Source organism: Chelonia mydas, chromosome 8, assembly GCF_015237465.2.
Source record: "Chelonia mydas isolate rCheMyd1 chromosome 8, rCheMyd1.pri.v2, whole genome shotgun sequence".
Lineage (NCBI taxonomy): Eukaryota > Metazoa > Chordata > Testudines > Cheloniidae > Chelonia > Chelonia mydas.
The window spans coordinates 24,646,720-24,667,180 of NC_057854.1; positions in this window are offsets into that span (position 1 = coordinate 24,646,720).

A 20,461-nucleotide genomic window follows, 5' to 3' on the forward strand; every position below is an offset into this window, starting at 1 on the left:
CAGCCATGTTAGTCTGTATTTGCAAAAACAAAAGGAGTACTAGTGGCTCCTTTTCTTGTTGTATTTTAGAAATTTGCAGAAATAAATTAATAGTAGAACCGACTAGAAATACTGTAAGGCATTTTGAAGTGACTCTCACTACTAGAAAGGGATGAGTAAATGGTATCATATTATTGAATTACCCAGCATTCTTTGATTACAGAATGAGAATAACAATTAACAAACAAACCTTATTTAGTGCTAACACTAAAATTTCAGTTGATGAAGAAGCTACAGGAACTTCTGCACACAACAAATTAGAGAGTCATTTGGAAAAATAAGAGCTCCAAAAAACCCTTGGGTAAACTAGAACAAGAGATGAACAAGGTCAAAGGTAATAACTGTATACGTTTATGGATTTTTTCAGAGCCTTTTTGCCCTGCTAATAGGAAAAGCTGAGCTGTCAAATTTGCCTCCACAGAGAAAAGAAATTAATGAGTCAGAATCAAACAGCCAGCTATCACATAACATTACTGTCTGACATTGTCCACAGGGACCTTCATAGCTATCACTGAGGCTTATCTTTTCAATCTTCATTTTCAGAAGTATTTGCTCCCTTCTGGAAAACCTAAGACAGTAATGCCCCTAAACATGGGGCATCATAACAAGCGTGATGCTTTTACAAATGGTTATGGTTGAACTGGGCTTTTTGTTGTAGTTGGTTTTGTCTTGCCCTCCTCCTTCTGGGATGTCATGAAAGTGGTATGAAAACAATTACAATGCCTTGCTAAAAGTACAGACATGAAGATAAAATAATTGGAATGCTAGTGTAGTCATCAATGTACAAAGACAGAAGAGATGTAAATGACACATATGTTGTTTCTTTTTCTTGAGCACCGTTGTCACTGATGATTCTCAAGGGAAGCAATTTAGCATCCTCTGTGTTTATTCATGACACAATATATTATACATCATATATTATTGCTTCAACTCCTGAACTCAGTGTTGGAGAGAAAATATTTGCATCTAACATATATATAAATTTATTTTAACAAAGACCTTTGGGTTTTGCATTAAACTTCAAAAAAACCACAGATCAGCTCTTTACACTCTTTAGCTTGTTCCATCATTAGACTAGAATTGTCCAGGTTATTTATTACTCAGATAGAGGAACAGACGTGCATGGTACTTTAGAAAGGTCTTGCGGAACTTAAACTGTAAATTGGATGGCTACAATCTAACAATTAAGGGCCTACTAGAAAATTCATTGAAGTCAGCATGAGTCCCTAACAGAAGAAATAGGAAGGTAGGAGCAGAATCATACCTAATTTAGATCAAAAACTAGGGGAACAAAGAGAGAGAAGCTAGAGTGCCACTATTTTAAAGTTTCTATTTACCTGAAATCATGATGGAACTCTGAGGTGCTACAGTATTTCTCTATAATAGAGGAGGAGAGTCTGTGGCATTAAGGTAATGGGTATGGTAATTACTACTAAATATTTGCCTTTTTCATGGTGACCAAAATCAGTACTTTGCACACCAGATGAGGGAGTCAGGTACCAGAGTGTGTGAGAGAGAGTGGGAAATAGTGTTTCATGAAAAGTGCATGGAGATGGAGGCAGCGATTAGGAAAGACAGCTAAAAGGTATAGGACCAACAAGAGAATGTCAGAGGAAACAAGGGCTGAAAGACAGAGAGAGGATAAGATGTAGAATTTAGAAGGTGAATATGCTCAGAGAATGGGAGAAGCCAGTAACGAGATTTGTGATGGAGGTGAAATGGTTGCAACCTCCACTATTCTTCCAAAAAGCAAGGAGAAGATGGGTTTTCCCTTAGAGTCTCATAGCGTCACCCCTAGTTTAGCTGAATGGCTGACTATTGAGCATATAAACGTTACCTTCAACACCCACTTTCCCTTGCTTCCACAGGAGCAATTAGGTTACTGTGATCTATTCTATAGAATGATCTTCAACAGTTCACTGCAATAATTTGATACTCAATATTTAAAATTCAGATTGTGTTAGTTGTCGTTGATCACAAGTCACATGCTATTTTTCTTATTGCCAATTCTTTAATTGCCAATTTAATTCTTATAAACAAAAAAAGAGCTAAAGACGCCACGAGGCTTTGAATTTTTCAGGGAAAAAGCAGTAGCTCAGCACATTTACTGAAGTTATTTGCATGGGTACATGGATGTACGGGGGTGGCCAGATCTTTATTTGGGTTACTTAATTGCCTGTATACCAGAATTTTGATGATAGGTTTTGGAGTCCCCTCTCCTTGCTGTGTCAAACCAGATCCCAAGAAATAGGAATGAACAAACTAAATGACAGAACAGATCTACATTTTTACAATTAAAAAAAAAGGGGGAGGGGGAAAATTTGTGTGGTATTTTCACTTCTGTTTTTCTACCAACTATGGAACTGGTCAAAAGTTTTCAAATTGCACAACTTCAAAATTTTAAATTTTAATAAAAAGAAGGAAAAGTTCTTAAGAACATTTCACAGTATGCAGTCCTACATGGGAAGGGTACATGCTTCCATTCTTCTCTAGCTCATTTAACAGTTAACGCCCCAGAGCACTGTGGAGGGGTTTTTGGCATCCTTCTGCTGTATCAAGCTGTATCTTATGCCATGCAAAATATTCCATTACCAGGGTGAATCCTCAGGTGTGAATTGACATTTAAATTTCTGCAAGTATTCAAGCACGTATGCTTGTAATTATTTTGTAAACATTCATATGGATTGCCACAATCATTCAGATGTTCATGGAAAACGGACACAAAAAAGGGACATAAGCCTTGCTGAAGTGAGTTCATTTTAAAGCCTGAGTGAATACTCACATTTTTCCCTAAGTCTAATTTATTTAGGCATAGATATGTCATTTCCAAATAGCACCTAATTATTTATTATCCCTTTTCACCTCCAATCCATTAGGCTAGTCTCTATTTTATAAGTAATATGTATCTTGGCTTTAAATATTTATATAGATTTATTTCTATTATTATTAAGGCCCTACTTGAATTGTGGGATAATTGTCAAATAATTGCGGCTGAGTTGGGGACGAGACATGGAAAATCACAGAAAGGTAATAATGAACCTTTATTATTTGTGGTAATTTGGAAAAGCTGACAGCGGGAGCTCCCATTGTCAGCCTCCCGGGGCTAACAGCGGGATCTTGGAGCTGACAGTGGCGGGTCCCACTGCAAAAATTGATGTGGGAACCTAATATTAAGGGATCCGCAATATCGCAGATTAAGTGGGCCCTTAATTATTATAAAAGTACAAAGTTAAACTGATGTTTGCTACAGTATATAGGATGTCTCAATTTACCTTGAAGTATTGTGTAAGTGAAGTAGCTAACTGAAGTTTTTATAAAAGTTTTCATTCATCCTTGTGATATTATAGGCTAATGAAGAAGCCTTCCCATCAATGCTCTTATAAAATCTAAATTGTCAAAAAGATGAAATGTGATTTGGATTGAATAATTCATGTGTTGAAGCTTGTGAATGCCTTATAGGTTGCAAGTAGCACCTCATAAATCTACAGATGTGAAGGCAGCGTGGACACCCAGATCTGGTAACAGCGGACTGTGCTTCTATAAAATATTAATAGCAGATGTAACTAGCCATTTTTCATATTATTCTACCAGACCTACTAATGTTATTTTTCCCTGCAAGCTTCACACTGATTGTCCAGTTTAAAACTAAACATTTAATTCAAAAGTGAAATAGTGCTTTCTTCTCTACTGAATCTGTGGCTGTTATTCCAAAGCCATAGATTATCTTGACACATGAAACAGCTTGATTTAGGAAGTTGCAGAACAACTCCGTTTTCCCTCTATCATACAGTTAACTTTTAAAAAAAAAACCTCCAGAATTATTAGTAAAAGAGCATAGCTTTGTATTCATATATTTTCATTTCTGAGCAGTCACAGTGCATCATTTCAAAGTCTCAGAAAATGGCAGACATTAGGCATTTTCCCAATGGGTTTCCTATTAACATATATTTATATATATATAAATAAAAATTAATAGGAATCCCATTTCCTATATATATTAGCTTTAACCACATATCTTGCATGTGGTAAGACAGACTTCAGAGTGTGGGCATGGTTTATGCATCAGAGTAGGTATGATTTTCCAATGTCTTTCACCCCACTTTGTTCAGCTGTAAACAATCACACTAGCTCCAAAACAGTGGAGAATTAAGTCCACCAGATTTATCCACTCATATTGAATTTCCCTTATGTAGGCCTGAGAACTGATCAACTCCTGACCCCCATATTAAACCAGTCTTGGGTGAAACTTAGGGAATTCACCACTAAAATTGAAAAAAAAAAAAAAAAAAAAAAAACGGGTTCTGTAGCTGATAAAGCACCCCAATCTCAGGAATATCCCGAATGAGAGTTATAACCACCAAGGTTGTAAAGTAGAGACACCCAGGCTGGGAAATTAGGGATAATACAGAAAGAGACAACAAATTGTAAGATAAGCACTAACCAGCATTTTTATGCTGATCATCTGTATAAACAGAGAAGGTCACAACTAAGTTACAATTTAGACATGAATGATAAAATGTAAAAACGTGGGCAGGAAGAAGAACACATAGGTTAAAACAGGGATTGGCAACCTTTGGCACGAGGCCCATCAGGGAAATCCACTGGCGGGCCGGGCCGGTTTGTTTACCTGCAGCGTCTGCAGGTTCAGCCAATCACAGCTCCCACTGGCCGCAGTTCACTGTTCCAGGCCAATCGGGGCTGTGGGAAGCAGCGTGGGCTGAGGGATGTGCTGGCTGCCACTACCCGCAGGCCCCATCGGCCTGGAGCAGCGAACCATGGCCAGTGGGAGCTGCGATCAGCCAAACCTGCAGACTCTGCAGGTAAACAAACCGTCCTGGTCTGCCAGCGGATTTCTCCGATGGGCCGCATGCCAAGGGTTGCCAATCCCTGGGTTAAAATATCTGTTATTTTGGAGTGTGGGATAATGTAATAGATTAAGTAAATTTGAAGGAGGTAGCTAATTTTACCTATATAGTGTAAATGAAAAACAATGCTCTTTGGGAACCATTTCCAGACTTCAGAGTAGCAGCCGTGTTAGTCTGTATTCGCAAAAAGAAAAGGAGTACTAGCGGCACCTTAGAGACTAACCAATTTATTTGAGCATAAGCTTTCGTGAGCTACAGCTCACTTCATCGGATGCAACCGATGAAGTGAGCTGTAGCTCACGAAAGCTTATGCTCAAATAAATTGGTTAGTCTCTAAGGTCCCACTAGTACTCCTTTTCTTATTTCCAGACTGCAGTTCAACATCAAGCTGCTGGAACTCTGACCCCTCTGCATGACCATAAGGTGCAGAGGCATTTCCAGATGAGTGGATCTTGACTGGCCATCAGATGAAATTTGTCTGTATCTTGGGAGTGGTGAGCACATGAGAGTTGCTTGGTATATGTATTGTGTGTTTGTTGCTAATAAATAGATGTTTAGAGCACAGCTCTTTAAAGCTCTTTCACTGGGAAAAGGTTCCACAGTCCCCTAGAACCCCAAGGGATTGGTGGGGTGCCCTACATTGACCAGTTTACTCCTTGAGCCCTCAGTAGGTATAGGTGAGGTGCCCTAGATTTTTGCAGGTAACACATTTTATTATACTGATCTTACACACAAACAATGTGAATGAGCATGTCCCTACACCATTTACAGTAAGGGGGTCACTGAGGTTCTTTCCTGACTTGACAACTCGAGAGCCAGCTTTCCACAATCAGGATTGGAGGAGTAGAAAACAAGGCATTCTCTCCTCCATATTCCCATGCGTGGGGCTCACGCATCAGTAGACCTGTCATTTTTGAATTTCAGAAGACTATACGTATAAGTTTCTTCTTATCCCTTACAAGCTGTTGATAACACTACACCCTAATTATTACATTCAGTATTGCTTATGTTGTATTTAGAAGGCACAATGGGTCAGTGCCTTATAGAGTAACAAAATATGGGATCAAAAGCACCTAAATTCTTTCTCATTTGAAGTCCACACACACACTGTGGTGAATTAAGGACTGTGCTGGAATGGACAGCTATCACTTTAAGAGCAGTGAGGGTTCCTGGTCTTGCTTGTAGGCTATAAGGCTCTGTAGTTAAGCAACTGGGAGTAGCAGGCCATCAGTCTAGACAGATCCATCTTAAAGCAAAGAGCAGAGGGGAGAAGTGAGCAGTGTCTCTATCTTTGGAAACAGCCTGTTTCCTCTCTCTATTTTGTAGTTCTTGTATGCAGGGGTGCTGGAACTAGGGGTGCTGCTGCATCCCATGCTTGAAGCAGTTTCCATCATTCACAGGGTTTTCAGTTTGGTTCAATGGCTCTCAGTATCCCAACTATACAAATTGTTCCAGCCCCCCTGCTTGTGTGCAATCATTCTGAATTCTAAGAAATAAAGCAGTGTTGCCTTATCACCTTCCAGTATTTATATTTTTATCTATCTTCTGTGTCTATGCGATGAATATAATACCCATCAAGACTAATTCCTTAACGTACTTAGTAGCTGTTACTAGTACAGAAAATAGTAACCATCCATCCACCCCAAACTCTCAGAACATAGGGATAGAGCCCAGCTTTTTCCTTTATATAGATTAGAGCACCTGGCAGCTAAATTGTTAACTGAACATAATGAGACTTCAATTATCACCAGTTAGTGGCTTTTAAGTGTTTCACCTGAAAAGTCCTGTAATGTCTACCTTGTTTAGTTAGCATGTTCTCAGGTACCCTTGATTAGCACAGAGAAAGGAAGCTGCCCATACCTTAGAGAATAAATCCTTCACCCTCCAGATTTTCAGTGTAAGCCTGAACTTAAATACTCAAAAGTTAGGAAATGGAAAAGTATAAACTTCCTGCAAATTAAAAGTATTGACATAGGGTTTTTTTTTTAATTTAATGATATTACATTCTGAATTTCTCATCTTCAGGCCTGTAGTTGTGCTTGTTCAGTACATAATCACAATCAGTAATACTTCAGGGATAATACTTAGCCCTTAAGTGGTTTTCATCATTGGGTAAGACTTTATAAAGATAATTACTGTCAATATCATTGTCTCCATTTTTACAGATTGAGTAATGGAGATACAGAGAAAATCAGTAACTTGCCTAAGGTCACATACCAGATCAGCTACACCGAGCTGAGAGTAGAACTCAGGTCTTTTAACTTTTATCTTAAGGTGGGGTTTTCAGAAGCAGTCAGCAATTGTTATTGAAGCAATGGGAGCAAAGACTTACACACTTAAGTTCTATCTACTTCTATCTGCTATGTTGCTTAAAATTGGGTTTATGAGATAGCAACCAAGCCTATAGTGTAATGCTATTACTGCTGCTGTGGTTTATGTTGTCTGAATGTATTATATTTTATTTTTGTACCTCTATTTCCTATGTCTATGTCATAGGAATCAGTAAGGCTTTGTATACACAGTGGGACCCTGCTATGGCAGTTTTGCTACTAGTGCTTCTTCTGTTGATGCTGCTCTATTTGTGTAACTCTGCATGTACTTCCTAGTTTAAATTCAACACGTTCTTTTGATCTTGCTGTTCCTGCTGCTTTTGTTTGCTTTTTAGTGATGCTAATCTTGGGTCCTGCCTGTTGCCTGGCCCAGATGCTCTCATACACATCTTATTGCTCACATCTTTAATTCTACAGTTCCAGGTCACAGAAGGGATTCAGTTCACAACCTTTCTCATGTGTTGATTAAAGGAAATCTGAGGGCGGGTAAGAAAAATCACCCTGCAAATGACAAATGGACCAGTGAGCAGAATGCTGACTACATTTTAGGAGAGCTTGCTAAAGAGGGAATAAGAACAAAGAGCAGAAATGGCAGCCTGGAGAGAGGTGAAAGGATTTAGTATCAGCAGTTATAAGTGCTTTCCTGTGAGAGTATTACTGGAGATGAAATAGTGTGGTTCTAGCCCTGGTGCCTCCGGTGTCTATGATTTCTCTAGTAATTGTTTGCTGTCTTCAGCATATGTTTTTGTTACAGAGGGAGACCCAAGAAATGTAAAGAGGAAAAACATTAATAAGGGAAGGAGATTCCAAGCAGGACCCTGAAAAAGAAAGGGAGGTTGACAGAAGCAACAATGCCGCTCCTCACCATTGCCACTGAGCGACAAATTTTTAAAGGAACGTAGGTGCCTAAAGACACAGATTGGCACCTAGGGCTAGATTCACAAGGGGGACTTTAGGTATCCTAGTGGAATTCACAACCTTGAGTTAGGTGTTCAGCCTCCCCATACAATTCAGCAAAAGGGATTCACAGAAGCTAGCACCTATTGAGCAGGCAGCCAGCTAAGCTAGCCAATAAGATCTTCTGAGGAGAAGACTGGTGTTGAAGACCTGCCACTAAAAGGGAGTTAGGGGCCTCATTCTGGGCTGGATGGACATGTTCCCTTCACTCAGGATTCACAGAAGTGAACCCTCTCCTGGAGTTAGATGCCTAAGCCACATTAGTCAAAAACCCACCCTTCTGCCCAGATCCAGGTTCAAATTGGCTCTGGAGCAGGCACTTGATGCCAGGTCTCCCATGTGAGCGTAGCAGCCACCAACCTATACCATCAGTCTCTGACCCAATGGTTATTCAAGTATTTCATATGAAATGAAACTGCTTCATGCAAGAATGAGAGCAATCCTTCCCAGAATACCCACAAACAAGGATACTCACCAGCAGGGCTGGGAGATGTGTGTTTTGAGTCCCTCCTTCAGATCAAGCTGAGTGGGGATTTGAACCTGGATCTCCCACATCCTAAGTAAGCGCACTGACTAGCGGGTATAAGGGCAGCCTGTCCTCTTTTACATCCAGGGTTTCGCTCAGCTCGGGCCTCACAAGCAAGCTCGGCAGAACATACCTACTTTGTGACTCCTGGTGGGGCTTAGCCATGAGCTGAGTAGCTTGAGAGTGTCGAGGCTTAATTGGCTTTGCACATGCCCTCTGGCAGAAATGTAGGTGTCTAGGCTACTTGACTAGTAGAAATTTAGGTATCTAGAGATTTTAAGTGCCCACAGGGGTAGACAGCAACTGAGAGTAGGTTTTGTGAATGCCAGTAGTACATAAATGCTGGACTTAGGTATCTAAATTCCCCTTGTGAATCTAGTCCCAGTGGAATTTTCAAAATTGCATACATGCCTAATGCCCAGGGGGAGAGCTGCCTAATTCTTATGAGAATTATGTGCCTCGGTACTCTTGAAAATCCAACTAGGTGCCTATCTGCATCTTACTAGCTTTAAAAATCAGGCCCTTAGATTCTGTGGGCAGACCTAACGTGAGGCCAGGAACATCTTTTTGTGAGTGTCACGCTGTCTGGAGTGGCTCATTACCACGAGTGCCCACCTCAGGGCAGACTGCCAAAAACAGCAGACACCCCAAACTGACGTTATTTTCTGTAATTAGGTTTCACCAACCCAGTGACACATGTTAACTCCCCTATCACTATACCAGTCTTCCCATAGAGTCAGACAGTCCCCTTAGGCTCTCCAAACTATTATTTCCATGGCATTTCTCCCAAATCAATGCACAAGATTTTGGGCCTATAATACTGGGTAAAGCTTCATTCTTGTCAAAATAGGGGCAGTGAAATTTATCCCCCTCCTCCCCCAAAAGGGGAGGGGCTGGTTTGCAAGGCTCTATTGTAAACTTTTGTTTTCTGACTGGAAATGACAGTGAGATAGGAAACACAATTCAGAATATTTTTGGTGTATTATATTCAGCTGATGGGATAATATGGTTTTGGAGAGAGGAAACAGGGTAATGTTCACATATACACACACACACATATATGCATACACACTGTACACACTCTCCCAGACGCTTTTTCAGCATGGAGGATGAAGGGGGAGAGGTAAAACTGTGGGTTAAGCTGATACTGGGGATGGGAAAGAGGAGCACTCTATAAAATGGAGTCATTTTATATCCGATGTGGTGTGGATTGTACAGTATATGCATTGTACAAAGGGGATTGTGGGAAACAGTAAGGTCCATTATGGATGCCGGTAATGATGGTAAACCAAGTGCCAGCTCTGTAGGCCTTAGCTAAGAAAGAACTGACAAACTCACAGATGGAAACCAAAGCAGCTCATGTGTATGTGAGTTTTATTCTAAATAGGTATTAGTCTTCTAAGAATATTTTTAGAGTTTAGACTCTATGGAATGCTTGTAAATTGCTGCATGAATTAATCTCACTTGCAGTGTCTGTATACCATTCTATAAGAAAATATGTAAGTTTTGTTTTGAAAATGTTTGCTCCGAACTTCTGAACCCGGGCATGGGAATTGTCCCCCTCACCCATTAAGAAGGCCTACCAAGATTAAATAGGCCATTAAGTAACATCATGATTGAAAGGATTGGTGAATGGCCCTATCACACATTGGAAATGCTACATGCAAAAAAGCTCGTCTCGTGGACTGGAAGGCTAAATGTAAAAGATAGAACAGGGTCACAAGTAAAGTTTTCATCTCTTTGCTGTTTGGACTCTCACAGGACCAGAGATACTTAACTAAGGCAGAGATCCCCAGTGGATACCCGTGGGTCCACCCCAAAAGACATTTTGAATTGATGGATTATTACATCTCTGTCATGTTTAGGAACCCATTTGTGTATACGCTTTCTTGCTTTAATCTTTAAATAACTCTCTCATTTCTTTGTCCTAGTTAATAAACCTTTAGTTAGTTTATTACAGGACTGGCTACAGGTATTGTCTTTGGTGTGAGATCTAACATACAAACTGATCTGGGGTAAGTGACTGGCCTCTTGGGACTGGGAGGAACCTCAATATTTTGATTTTTGGTGTAAGTGACTATTTATCAATAAGTCCAGCTTGCCTGGGTGATTTTTTGGAGTGGGGGAGGGGAGTTATATCATCTTTCTGTGCCTTGGTTTCCCCATCTATAAAGTGGAGAGAGAGCAATTCTTAACTCTCATGTGTAAAACATTTGAGAGCTACAAATGAAAAGTGCTATATAAGGGCCAGTTATTAGTGAAAAGGCATTTAGATATACAGAGTGATTAAGGTAAAAAAAAATTAAGAATCAGAGTTGTAAACTAAATGAGTTTGGTATGGAGGCGGTTAAATTGGTGGTGTGATTCACATCAGCTCACAGCCAATGGAGTTCTCCTTTAATTTGTTAATTTGAATGGAGTACATTGTTTTCCTCCCAAACTATATGTGGCCTTGGTTCCATCAAAAATCAGGCCAGGCTTCATGAATCTTAACAAACTTAGTTCTGCTTTCAAATTGTACCTGTTGGGGATGTTTCAAGCTGCCTTGATTCTAACTTACATGAGCACTAGAAGGCAAACACAGTAGAATTTGAGAATTAACAGCTTCTGAAACATCATGTTTCCATCTGATCAGAGAAGACAACTCTCTCAACAAAGCTGAAGCTGACTTTAATTGCAATATCATGTAGTCGCCAAGTTGATAATCATTCATATCCATGATTAAGCTCTCTCATGTTGAGTTTGACACAGAGGTCCACAGGAGAGTTCATTAAACATAAATGACTGAACATTTCAAGGGTCAGAGACAAAGAAAAGTAGGAAATTCAAAAATATCTACCTTGGATTAAATAATTAAATTAGACAGTGAATATTTTCCTTCGCCCTTTATAACAATGACACTCTACAGTGCTTGAAGAAATTTAACTAGATTGTGCTTTTGTGGGGTTCAGGGGAAGAGAGGAAATACATACAGAGTAGTTCAAAACCACTTCATCACTTTACTCTAGAACTGTCATATAATCTTGGAATCCAATCCTACCCTCCTCAAAGGCAATGGCAAAACTATTACTGATTTCAATAGGAGCAAGATTGGGCTCATAGTGTTTGCCACCACTAGGAATGAACTCTGAAAATTATTAGAGATAAAATTCCCAAATAGTTGGAAAACAAAATGGTGAACTCTCTGCACATTTAAAGGGCACTGTTAGGGAGCTAAAATCTTTTAAAATATAATTATTAGTAAGGCTACGATTATGTCACAGAGGTCACAGAACCCGTGACTTCCATTGACCTCTCTAACATTTTCTGCCCTGGGGCTGGAGCTCCCAGTGGACCCTGCATCTGACGAGCCACTGTGGGCAGCCAGCAGCTGGGGGACCCTGCAGCTACCAGCTGCTGGGGGCGAGGGGACCCTGCAGCAGCCTCACCCCAGGGGCTAGGGGAGCCCAGAGCGCCCACGCACTGCATCAGTGGGGGACCTGGGAGCCCCATCAGCAGCAGGCTCTGAATCCATCTCTCCCTTTTGTCAGGGATATTTTTAATGAAAGTTAGGGACAGGTCATGGGCTACATGAATTGTTGTTTGTTTTCCATGATCTGTCCCTGACTTTTACTAAAAATATCCATGACAAAAACTTAGCCTTAATTATTTGGTATGAATGTTGATAAGAAAGCCATGCGTACAGAAAGGTATAAAAAGATATATGTGCAGAACCATATCTTATTTCTCCAGGCTGGTCAATATATGCAACATTGCCCCCAAAAAATGTTTAAATCAAAGTTTAAAATACCACAGATCTCCACAAATACTGGTATTAATATAAAAGATTGCAGCATCCGTGTTAGTCTGTATTGGTCAAATATCTTGGGGCACAAAAGAGATAATTGGTTAGACAAATCTGCTAGTATATAAATTGAAAATGGGAATAGTATTACAGAACAAGAATAAAATTGCTCATTTCTGGGCAAGATTCTTACCTCGGCTACAGTGGTCATGCTTAAAATTTTTGTCCAGGAAAACTTGCTTGAGTTGTACTCCAGGATTCCCTTTCAGACTAATGGAATAGTTCATAGTGGAAAAAAAAATTTTAATGGAAAGCTGTATATTGTTCTGGAATAACCAATAACGTCAGTGGAGTTACTCTGCTTTTACAGATATGGAAATTAGATCAGAATCTGACCCAGAGATAAAACACAGGGAAAAACTTATCTGAAATGCAAAGGCTAATTTGTTGTTCTCTAGGATAATGGTGACGGCAGTTAAAATAGTCCATAAGTCTCAGCTTCAGTATATGAGGTAAAACAATGCTGTGTTGGAATTCACACACATGTAAAAAGAAAAGGATATTTGTTTGTTTGCTTAGCTTAAAGAAAGAACCAAAGAAGGCCCTAATCCAGCAAGCTGCCTATGTGGGCAAGCTCCTGTGAGTCTATAGAGTCCACTGACTGTATTGGAGTTAAATATGGGCACAGGGGTCCAGTCATGTGAAGGAACTTGAAGGATCAGGGCGAAAATTCAGTGTATAAAGATACTCGGTACATTTGCTTGAGTCCACTCTCAAAAAGGTGCTGCAGAAAGCTGCAGTTGTGTGAACTACAATTTTGCTCTATCACTCGACCACATCTCCTATGTTTTTTTTTTTTTTAAGTTTGAAGGTGAGAGCATCTTGCAAGCAAAGTTAGTCTCTGCAAATGTGTTGCTTGTGCAAAGTGCTGCCTGCCTAGATTTGTGGCTCAAACAGTAGTATTATTTCCTTGGGATTCATAACTTGCAGCCAGATGTATTCTGGGTATTTAACCTGCATTGTGTCTTTCAGGGTTCCTTCCCCACTCTGAACTCTAGGGTACAGATGTGGGGACCTGCATGAAAGACCCCCTAAGCTTATTCTTACCAGCTTAGGTTAAAAACTTCCCCAAGGTACGAACTTTGCCTTGTCCTTGAACAGTATGCTGCCACCACCAAGCGTTTTAAACAAAGAACAGGGAAAGAGACCACTTGAAGATGTCTTTCCCCAAAATATCCCCCAAGCCCTACACCCCCTTTCCTGGGGAGGCTTGAGAAGAATATCCTAACCAATTGGTTACAAAATCATCAAAAACCCAAACCCCTGGATCTTGGAACAATGGAAAAATCAGTCAGGTTCTTAAAAGAAGGATTTTATTTAAAAAAAAAAAAAAAAAAAAAAAGAAAGGTAAAAATCATCTCTGTAAAGTCAGGTTGGAAAATACTTTATAGGGTATTCAGATTCAAAACACAGAAGATCCCCCTCTGGGCAAAACCTTAGTTACAGAAAACAGGCATAAACTTCCCTCTTAACACAGGGAAAATTCACATAAAACAAAAGATAAACTAATCTGCCTTGCCTGGCTTACCTATACCAGTTGCAATATTGGAGACTTGGATTAGGAGGGTTTGAGATGATGGATTTCTGTCTGGCCTCTCTCAGTCCCAAGAGAGAACAACCATGTAAACAAAGAGCACAACAAAAGCCTCTCTCCCCCCCTCCCCCTTCTCCCGCCCTGCCACCGCCAAGATTTGAAATTATCTTGTCCCCTTATTGATCCTTTGGGTTAGGTGCCAGCCAGATTAGCTGAGCTTCTTAACCCTTTACAGGTAACAGGATGTTGCCTCTGACCAGGAGGGATTTTATAGCACTGTATACAGATAGGTGGTTACCCTTCCCTTTATATTTATGACAGTGTCTTATTTAAAATTCAAACTCCAACACTAATCAAGTGAGTTAAAGGCAAGAACAGGCTCTTATCCAGCATCACAAAGCCAAAACCAGCTGTAGTGAACTTACTAGAATGGAAGCTACACTCTGCCATATTCAGCTCTCTTTTGCGATAGTTTTGAAATGCCGGCATTTGAGTATGGTCGATCAACAATCTGCATATTACAGATTTAGTTACATTAAAGATAATGATTTAGCAAAGTATAGTTCATACGTGAGGTTTTGGTACAAGAAGCTTTTGCTACAAGTTAGGCAATTAGTCTTCAAGCAGACCATGTAGAAAACAGGTGTTCAGTGCCACACAGATTGCTGGCTACTGTAATTATACAGCCTTGTTACACAGCATTATAGCACAAGGATGGGGGAAGATAATACATTTGGAATTTTCAATCTGAAATAGATGGATGTCTTTATAAGTGTCTGTTGCTTCTCAAGACATCTCCTCATGTATAATGAACATCCCATCATTAGGATCTCTGTGAAGTGTGGCCTAAAATTAGCTATAACCATCTGCATTTCTGAGCTCATTGTAAAATGTAAACTTTGTACATGTTTTAAATAAGTGCTTATTTTCTTTCTGTCCAAGAAGAAAAGACAAAGGAACACCCTCTTCAGATTTGACACTCACCTGTTGTGTAGCTCAAAAAGTTGTTGCTCATTCTACATTCTGCCACTTGATGCCTGACAATTGCACTTGTTAGCTGAGAGTAATTTTGTTTTGAAAACTGTGTTTATTTAGATTTAACATAAAACATCACATCCAAATATAACAAGATCTATATTAAAGCCTAAATATATTGAGTTATAATGCTGGTAAGTGTATACCCACTTCTGTAAGACAGAACAAACCTTCATGGCATATAAATATACCTCTGTGTATGGTTTTATTCTAATGTGTTAACAATTCAACTTGGATTTTGGGGGTTCCAGATTAACAAAGCATGTCATGGACTTGTTCCAATCTGTGTTCAACTTTTTTGTATTTTTCTTTCCATTTCACTGTGTATCACTACTTTCAATGCAACAGTGACTATCAGATTTAGTGTTGCTTATTCATACACTATTTTTAATGCTAAACATTAGTCTGTATACATACGATACACCACCACACAGATAATGACCTGAGGTCCTATGCCCACTGAAGTCACTGGGAAAGTTCCTTTGATTTCAATGAAAGTTGAAACAAGCGCTAAGAAATGGGCCAAATATGAATATAGCTGAATCTAAGTAAATGAAGACGAGTGAGCACTGATATAATTTTATATTTTTCATGAAATTGCTGCATGCGGCAGGTGATTTGCCTTCACTGATTGCCTCCTCAGTTCTTTTGAGTTGGCAGGGTAGTGAAATGTACAAGAATCTCACTCACTCAGAAGGCTGAGGCAAACAGGTAAAATGGAGGGAAGTGTAACATGCACTTACACATGTCCGCAAACCAAAACGCAGCTGGGAGGTCTAATTTTAGACCTGTGGATGAACACTTTTCACAAAGCAATCACTCTATAGCTGACCTATCAGCCCTCATCCTGAAAGGAAACCTGCACAACACTTTCAAAATATGTGCTAGACACTAAAAATCATGGACTGAATATAGAGACTAGATTTATGGCTTCTTATAACAATCTATAACCCCCAACAACTCCCCTGCCCCACTGCCTTTCAACCCACCTTTCCTTTTTTCCCTAGGATTGCAGATGTATTAAAATGGACCACTTCACCTTGACTGTTCCCTTGAAATATGTGTTAACTACTTATGATAAACAATTGTTCCATCTTGTATTTAGCTGTGACGCTCTGAGTAAGGCCAGGTCTTCACTACAGACCTCTATCGGTATAACTATGTCACTCAGGGATGTGAAAAAGCGACATATGCTGACCTAACCCCCATCTCTCGGGGAGGTGGATTAACTACACCAACAGGAGAAGCTTTTCTGTAGGTGTAGTAGTGCTTTCACTAAATGCTACAGTGGCGCAGCTGCATGGGTGCTGTACGTGAAGACAAGTCTTAAGTTTCCCAGACCTGAAGAAGAGCTCTGTGTAAACTCAAAAGCTTGTCTCTCTCACCAACAGAAGTTGGTCCAATTAAAGATATTACCTTACCCACCTTGTTCTGTAATTTTAGGACTATTAGTCTTGATAGTACTTTATCACTACAGCTTTAGATCACTATTTATTTTTCACTGGCAAAAAAGTGAGAGAAACAGTTTCTTGCTTGTCACCCAAGCAATTAAATTTTTTATTGATTATATAGGATCCTAAATTTATGCGGATTGATACCCTGCCAAAAGTCCAAATAACAATCAAGGGAGAACAAATAGAAGAAGTTGAGCAACATGTCTATTTGGGCCAAGAAATTAACATGCGCCACAATCAGGAAGGTGAACTCTTGCGAAGAAAGAAAGCAGGTTGGTGCACATTCAGTTCTATCAAGTATGTCCTCCAAGGAAAAAATCAACAAGACAACATGCACCAGCTTCTTCAACTCAACAGTACTGCTGGCAATGTTGTATGGCAGCAAAACATGGGCGCTGACAAAGACAGAGGAGCAGCAACTGTCTGTCACGGAGAGGGCAATGGAAAGAAGAATTCTGGGAATTTCAATCTGCGACTGAGTCCCCAGTGAAGCGATCAGACAGCAGAGTGGAGTGCAGGATGTCCTCGTTGAGAGCAGGCATTGTAATATACGATGGGGCAGGCATATAGTAAGGTTCACTGACAATCGATGGATTGTAGCTGTCGCCGAGTGGTACCCGCGGGAATTGAAACGACCGCTCAGCTGACCTGCAAAGAGATGAGAAGATTTTTCTTGTGAAAAGACATGGCCGCACATGGAGAAGGAAGGCCTGGATACGAGAAGAACGGAAGACGTGTTGTGATCGGCGCAATCTATATGAGGGCTGAAGGACTGATCGATCAAGGTGACATAGGATCCCAAAATGGTCTACAAATTGTAAACAAGAATCATTATGAAAAGGTGAAACATAGCAACTGTTTAAAAGCACATAGCCACAGAATAGAGCTCTTTTGATGGAAAATTGGGTGTTAGACTAAACAAAAAAACTGAAATATTTCAATTCAGAAAAAACTGCCATAGTGCCTCATGGGAATTGTAGTTTAGCCTACTCAGGGCACCTGTTCTCCTCTATAGTTTCCCAGCTGGACTACCTCTTGAATGATGCTCCACAGCCAGGATTCCATATTGTGGTTGCTCAAAAGGGCAGAAGGCTGGGGTACACCATTGGCGATGTAGTCCAAACAGTGAGCCTGGAGAATGGGGGCATGAAACACAGATCCTATGGCTCACACGAGCCCCCATGGTGGACTTTCCAAATTGAATTGTTGGTTTTCAGATACAAACTGTGAAAACTGGCAGTTTAATTTTTTTTTTTTTTTAGGTCAACATTTTCCATAGAACCCCCCATTTTCCAGCCAGCTTTGAAATTGAACAGCATCTACTCGAACTGAAACTGCATGGGGAATTTAGGGGAGCAGAATATAATTCCCCTTGTCACCTGGATTAATCCACCCATGACTATTGTTATTATTGCAGTAGCTCCTGGAGGCCCTGACTGAGACTGGGGCCCTATTGTATTAGGTACTGTGCACATACGCACACAGTCTCTGCCATAGAAAACAGTCTAAAATAGACAAGAAAGACAAAGGTGGGGTGTGTGTGAAGGAAGTGTTATTGTACCATTTTAGAGATGGAAAACTGAGATGAGAGATCAAGTGACCTGCTGGAGGTCACACAGTATTTCTGCAGCAAAGCTGACAATTGCACTCAGATATGAGGTAGTAAAATCAGTTTATGACTCATAGAGGGACTGATTCTGCTACACGTGCTCATGCTGAGCAGTACCTTTGAATAGACTAACAGCACTATTCAACTTAGTGGCTGCTGAATGAAGCCCTAATGTCACAACATAATTCCTGTAACACCAGCAAATTGCCACTGTTCAGTTTAACTGTCATACTTTTTCTCTCCCTGGTGAAGAATTCTGTGTTTCAATCACTCCTCAAATACATTAAGGATTGGCTCTATTGCCTATTGACATGAATGGAAAGCTTCCCTTTGACTTCAAAGTACATTGGTTCAGGACCTCATTTCTGTTAGGAGTGTCCTCTGGTTTGCCACTCTAAATCACATACTCCCATTCACCTAACTGCATGTCAACAAAAAGCATGCTTGGAAGTTGGTGCTAACAAATCTATGGCTCTGTAACTGTTCAAAAGGATAATCCATTTTAATACAGTGACCTTCCTTCTTAAATATATAGGGCTTGATTCTCAGTTATACCAAAGCCCCTTTACACTTCTCTGACAGGTTAGTTAAAGGTTGAAAGTGGACATAAATATAACATTCCCCTGACTGACAGAGTAGTTTAAAGGAACTTTGTGTAGGTACAGGCACCAGAATTTTAATAACCATATCCACTCTGATTACACTCTTGTAACTCCCCTTTTCTCCCTGGGTTATTTGGGAGCAGGCAACACTCACCTGTGTGCCTGGGCACCTGATGTGGTTGACATTAAAGAAGATCCTGAGTACCTCAGTGTCAGTGATGGGTAGGTGGGACTCCTCTCTTCAGCACCCTGCTGCAGTCCCTTTACTCTTAAAGGAATTTAAAGTTGGCGGTGCCTCCACCTGAGTGGCCCCTGTATGCACTCAGTGGCGTGCCTTGGGAACCTTCAGGAATTAACCTGTTCTAATAATAAATAATAATATAATCTGTGGCATGGGTGTAACCCAAAAATACCAATTATAAATAATATGCATATATACATCCATTATATTTACATTAGAGTTAACACACCTTTACTTAACAACTTAAAAAATCAAGGTATAAGAGACTAAGATATATGTCACTACTAATTTAAATGCACAGGGGGAAGTTGAATAAAACCAGTTAACAAATATAGGATACAGTAATAAATGAAATGTATCTACCTGGCATTTACACTGCCACTGTTGACCCCACCCCGCAGCGTACACTCCTCTGGTTTTCAGAGTCCTAGATGCTTGTGTGGGCGCGCTTGAAGATCTGCAGCTGGAGACAGCACTCTGTTGGTTCTGTGTATCAGTCCAGCCAAGGCAACAAGCTGCACAACTCCTCTGACGATTGGAGCTGGCCCCATCAAATGTCAACAGCTCTGGGTCCTGGTTCAGTGGGAAAATCACGCTGCCTCTCCTCAGACTCAGTCTCTCTGCTGTGCCTCTTCCCTTGAAAGTACTTTCCCAAACAACAGTGGGGGTTACTCACAGTTCCCCCACTGCAGGCCCACCTCAGTCAGCTCCAGGCACAGCAATAGTCTCTGCCCTGGCTCCAGTGAAGCCACCAACAGCCTCTGAGGCTCCCTGCTCGATCAAAGCCCCAGCAGGCTCTTAGCAGCAGCTTTTGACTTCTTAGCAGCAGCTCCTGGTATGGACAGAGCTCCACACCAGCAATCTCACTCCTCTTCCCTAAAAGGAGTCCACCCCTCTCTCTGTGCACTGCCTGGAAGACAGAAGTCTCTCCCTCTTTCCCATGGGAGCTGTAGTCTCTAAGGCTAGATTGCAGCACACAGGATCTTCCCTTGGAACACTCCCAGTAAAGTTCAGAGGCCCCTCTAGTAAAGGGTGCCTACACTCTATTTACCCCTTCTACAAGAAACTTCCTTCCTATCATAAATATGACCTAGTAATAAATCCATTTCATATCACTCCGTTTGTTTCTACACTAGCCTCTTTAGTACCCTCAGATGGCAAAGAGTTCAGTTTTCCATTTCATCTGAAAGACAGACAATATTTCTAGCTTTACAGTAATCCAATACCATTTTGGGACAGTAGTTTAGTATGAAATAACAGGAAAAAGTGCACGCTACTGATCTACCAATACCACTTCCTATAGTGCATAGGTTTCTCCTGAAATTGTCCTATCCCTATCTTGTTGCTGGTCATTAAGGGCTTGATCCTACTGCAGTCAATGGAAAAACAACTTCAGTTTACATCAAACAAAGCAAGACCTACCAC